This window comes from Chenopodium album, chromosome 10 (genome assembly GCF_948465745.1).
Source record: "Chenopodium album chromosome 10, dcCheAlbu1.1, whole genome shotgun sequence".
Taxonomy (NCBI): Eukaryota; Viridiplantae; Streptophyta; class Magnoliopsida; order Caryophyllales; family Amaranthaceae; genus Chenopodium; species Chenopodium album.
The window spans coordinates 18,302,570-18,308,569 of NC_137843.1; positions in this window are offsets into that span (position 1 = coordinate 18,302,570).

Below are 6,000 nucleotides of genomic sequence, written 5' to 3' on the forward strand. Positions count from 1 at the left end.
GTATATGAACAAGTCAGCACAAGTTTGATGTGCTTGTTGACTTCCTTCAGAGAGAATTCCGTTTGAGTTTTATGAGCTTTTGGAATAATGATTTTTGGATCTCTTCAACTGATGGAGGAATGGTGTATTTATAAGAGATGAAACCTCTTGAGTGAACTTAGTAGGTTTGGGCTTGGCCCATTTAATGAGTTAGAAGATTTTTAACCCGGTCCATTTGATTTATTTTATAACCCGAATTGTATTTGATTAATTCGGATTAATTATTTGGGTGGCCAAAAAATAATTAAAATGGATCATTAACATGATAAAATAACCCAAATTAATTTATTTAATTTAATGTACGACACTCATAAAATTTCCGTGTCTACAAATTGCCCCCTCGAGACTATGTCACATACACGATTTGAAGTGTTTGGCGTGACAAGGTCTCGACCCTTTTGCTTGACTTGGGAGTCACTAGTACTTAGTATTTTTTTTAAGTACTGGGTTTGATTTATGGGAATTCTTGAGTACCAAGGTTAGACTCCCAATTGCACTAGGTTTTAATCTTCTGCAAGATTGTTGTCCACCGTAACTTATAAATAAGGAATTTAGCCCTTTTATTTCTTCATCAAAGTAGACAAACAAGTCTTGCATCTTCCCTAATTTTGCTCTTCACATGTTAGCAGCATTACTACAAACTCCGCAGACATATGCATGCTTAATCCACCATTAATGATATTTTTTTAATTGCTTTGTTTTCTTGTGAACTTTAACAATTAACTTGAATTCCTTACAAATCCTCAGGTAGACTTGTAATCAAGAAAACTTGGGCGTTTCTTCGTCAATCACGATCGTAATACTTTGACGAACAAGGTCATACTTTGCTTCTTACCTACATTACTGCTCTTCAAGAATCACCAATAGCAAAGGTAATTAGTACTTGACTTGCGCCTCCTTTTCTGATACGTAAGTAATTAAATTTGTATAAAAAATAATAAGTTACGAGCATTGATTAATTACTCTATCCAATTTGCAACCTTTAATTGGTATCGATTCCAAGTATTCGTCAAATCCCCAATTTTGATTTCCATTGTGGTTCGTAGCAGAGTTGATAATTTGTGTGTTGCAGCACATCAATCGTCAACGATAATAGGTAATTAATACCTAACTTTTGCTTTTCCTATTTTAATTAATCAACTCTTGTCAATACGGGTCAACCATGAATAATACACCATGATTTTGCAGCTATAAAAGCATAAGGGTTTGGAGTTTTCTGGCTTTGAAGCAATTGGGTTTTCAAGGAATCTTGAAGAAGCCAAACACACTCACTCTCAGTAAGTATTCACAATTGACTTTTCCAATTTTTTTTCCTAAAAGCAATTTTGTCTTATGTCGGAACTTTGTGATCATCAATCATTAATTATCAATTGTTTGTTGCGTGATTTTGCTATTTCTTGATTCTTGCTGCAATTTGATGCCATTCTTTTAGCATAAAAATTGTCGACTAATACCCAATATCTTGAGAATAGTTGTACTGTGTTAATTTCATGTCACTTGTAACACTACCTATATATATATATATAAAATATATAGATTTATTTTTTTTGTATGGTATATTTGTTCTTTGTGATGTTGTCATATGATAGATTCGCAAAGTAGCCATATGTTGTCACCCATGTCACGAAGCGTCAAGACCCTTTGGTATGAACCCATCGGGGATGTCAAGTCATGTATGCCAGTCGTTATGAACTTGACATCTTAAGACTAAGCGGATGACTTGAAGATTTGAAGTTGCCCTTGTCGCGATGAGTCATGACCCTTTGTTATGAAATCATCGGAGACGTCAAGTCATGTATGTCAGTCGTTATGAACTTGGCGTCTTTAAGACAGGTCTGATAACTTGAAGACTTGAGTCGTCCATATCGCGGTGGGTCAGGACTCTTTGTTATGAACCCATTGGAGATGTCAAGTCATGTATGCCAGTCGTTGTGAACTTAACATCTTAAAACTGGCCTACTTGAAATTCCAATGTGATCTGATAGCTTGAAGAGTTGAGCCGCCCATGTCGTGATGGGTCAGGACTTTGTTATGAACACATCGGAGATGTCAAGTAATGAATGATATTTGTTATGAACTTGACATCTTAAGACTGACCTACTCAAAATTCCAATGCGAGATTGATTTCATGATATACTCATTATACATGTGCCATGTCAAACACCTTAACGATTTTTTTTTAGACTTGGATCATGGACATGGTGCACGTGGAATTCAATGAAGGCTCTCGATGCTATCTTTCCCTCGTTGACCAAGAAGATGACAACCTTAAGACTGACACGTGTCTACAAATTTGACGATCATTGCGACTGCCTAACGGTGTGCAAACAAATATTGTAAGCAAAATTTTCGTAATGACATGTCTGTCGAAATTGCCAATGTCTCTGACAACACAAAAGTTTGCAAGCTCCAAGACACCCTTCAAAGAAGACCTGCAACAGACAACTTACTTCCCATATTAGGTCGTTCCATTATTGAAGGGTCCGTGAGATAGGGATCCGCTGTTTTAAACATGTATGGTGAATCATACTTCATCCTAGGCTATCAAGAGTGGACTGAGGATGTTCTGTGTCGCTCTAGGGAACTTCAATAATGGAACCAAAGACGAGGACAACAAGAGGTACATTGTGAAGGCTTGTGAGCATTTGTTTGTTGCTTATCATCGCCTTTACAAAGAATCGGGTTCAAAGAGAGAGGTTTCAGCCAAAAAATGGATCAAATTTTGGTACCAGAAGAAAATTCACTATACCGCACCTCCAAAGAGGACAAGATATCTCTCGACTCCTCCGCAATCTACACATGACCCTGACGGAACGTTACCCGACGTACCTATGTCGTGGAAAAATGATGAGTTATCCATGTTTGAGCGTTTAGGCCTTCCCAGCAACAATAGAAGGGGAACAGCCAATGCTGATGCTTTCTTATCTTATTGGTTATGTGCATTTGTACTTTCGTAGTGTGATAGTAGATCAATAAGACCCGCGACGTTTGAGATCGCAACCTTAATGTCTTGTGGTAAACCGTTCAGCATGGCGATTCCTGTACTTGGAAGCATTTATCATGGTCTGAACAACATTTCGAGGTCTCCTAAACCTTCTTATTCTGGCTCGTTCTTCCCGGCTCATTACTTATACATTTCGCTCATATACTATTTCGGATCTCATCACAATCTGGATCTGGCTCTCCCAGGCCCTATTATGACTATATTCTCGGGTTCTCAAAGTTCAAAGCATTCTAAGGATAGAGAAGCACAGGATCTGATACATGAAGGGACCACAACAAAGGTTGAATGTACTGTGCCAAACAAGAACAAGAACATCACTTTGTTTGATGATGGGAAGCTTAGGCCTCATCAATTTGGTTATCTTATTTCCCTTCGCTCTAGCTATATTCCTATACGCTCTGGTGATAAAATTTACATAGAGCCATACAATCCTCATCGATTTAGTAGATAGTTTGGGTTTTGTCAAGATGTTCCCGGTATGCTTACCCGTGCCATGGATGATCGTCAGTCTGTAAGCTACTATGAAGCTCTTTGATATTGGAACTTGATTTTGTTTCGCAGCAGTCAATCTCGGGTGTTGACACCCTACCTTTCACTAAATTGGCGTGATCTTGTAACTCAGGATTTTCGGTCTTGGTGGTCTAAAGTGGCAGTTGATGACCTTAGAGACAAGATTGACGTCCTTTGCTCAATTACTGAAGTTGATCCCAACAAGTCCAGGAAGAGCCAGGAACATGCTAGTGACACAAGTGCTCCTCAACCTAAGACCAACGATGGTAGTAAAAGGAATCATGAGCCTCTATCCAAGAAAGGCAACTCAAAATCAATGACAGCTAGAGATATTATCCAAGGGTGAAGTTCTAGAGATGGAGAATCTAAGGTCAACTACAAGCATAAGTGTAGGGAATATTTCAAGCCATCCCACACTTGAGCCCCATTGTGATCATACACTTAAGCATGGTGGCGTCCAAAGGGAAGAAAGCTATAGCAAAAGAGTCGCCAACAAGTTTTAGGAACTTGTAAACCGTTCACAGGGTGAAGGTTACACCCCTTAATGATCCATGAGATCGTCAACTCCAAAAGGTCTTGAACCAATAGGGTTCGGGGATGAAGGTACAAATCCAACCTAAAAGAGATTGAACCTACCCTAATAATAGGCCTCAACTTCATCCTTCTCGTATTAATATGCGCTTTCTGACTAACATGCAAACATTAGATTAACCCTAAACATGTTTATCTATGTTGGTTGAATTTAATGCACAAATAAAACTATTATTGGCGATCACTTGAATTATAATCATATTAACCCTAAACAAGATTGTTAATTATCTTATTAAGCGTGATTACAAGTACAAATTCCCTTTAAACATGCATAAAAGGCGTGATCAAGCAATAACAATAAATAACATTAAGCAACATAATAATTATCATAATAATCATAACCATAACAATTATAATCATGTTAATAATAAAGCTATAAATATAATAGCAAGATCCTAGGCATGATACTAACAAGATTAATAACAAATCCTAGCATGTCACTAAGCAATAAAGATCAAAGTTTTAACCCTAACATGGTACTAACATGATATTAGAAAAGAGTAAAAGGCACCCTAAACATGATACTAGAAAGCAATAATAACATCCTAACATGATGCTAGGAATTAAACAAATTTAAACATGCTTTCTACAAGAATAGAGCAATAAGATTACATACTTTGATGCCTCGTACCTCTTTCTAATAACAAAATACACGCGTTAGTAACTTCAAGGAAAATAATAAAATCAAAGAATTAAATTAAATAATTAAAATAGAGATTTGGGACCAAACCCTCAGAAATTATAACCTTTCACGTCTAGGGCAAAGGCAATTTCGAACTTGGCTAGGTGCTTTTAGATCTTGTGTATGCGGAATTGTGTTTGTGAAAAGCTAGAGAGATGAGAGCTTAGAGAGAATTTAGAGAATATATTGATTGTTGATTGTAGATTGTTAAAAACGAAGGTTCAGGACCCTATTGATAAGGAATAAAACTCCACGCTGTCGCCGCAAAACCAAACTTGTCGCTTGGCGACAAGCTCTGTCGCGTGGCGTCAAGACTTGTCGCGTAGCGACAGGTCTGTCGTTTGGCGACAACCTGGATTCCTACGCGCTTTCAAACACGGAGTCCAGTTATTAATCAAAATTGACTCATAAAGTCCGTATGAAAACTGAAATCATATTTTTCATAAAATAATATTTTATTCCAAGTAAAACTTATCAAAATATAATTATTAATTCTAATTTTATTAGGACTTAAAAGAACCTTTTAGAGAATTCTAGAAGACTATAATTAATTCTAATAACTTTAGGAATAATAATTAACATTGGGGCCTCCCCTAGATCATCGGGCCGCATGTAAAGATCAAACCGGGCCCAATTTAGCATTTTGGCCATAACTTCCTCATTATTCATCGGAATTGGGCTTATAATATGTCGTTAGAAAGCTTTTTGCAAGCCCCATCCAACTACACTATTATTGGACCCTTGTCGTGGACCAAACTAAATTGGATTGGCTATTTTCATAAAATAGAGTTGTTTTTCGAAAACAGAAAGAAAGAATTTTTAATTAAAACTAACCGCAACACCTGACCTTGCACACTTTCACTTCGTTCGATTATCATTCGACGCAAAAGGTATTCATTACTGGTTTGGTTTTGGGGAGACACAAATGGGTGTCTACAGAAGCCCCCACTTTGACTGAGTTTGGAGAAACGCAAGTTATGAAAACGAAAGTCAAAGTATCGATAGGGACGGAGAATGATTCCGAACGTTCTGCGATCCCAAATCATTCTTGTAACGCCGATACCTGCAAACTAGCGTTAGTTAAACAGATAAAAGAGTTAAGAAACGTGTATCTTGCACCGTCGAGCACACGTCTCTTAAGGTAACCGATTTGTTGCATTTTGTTTTGACGACC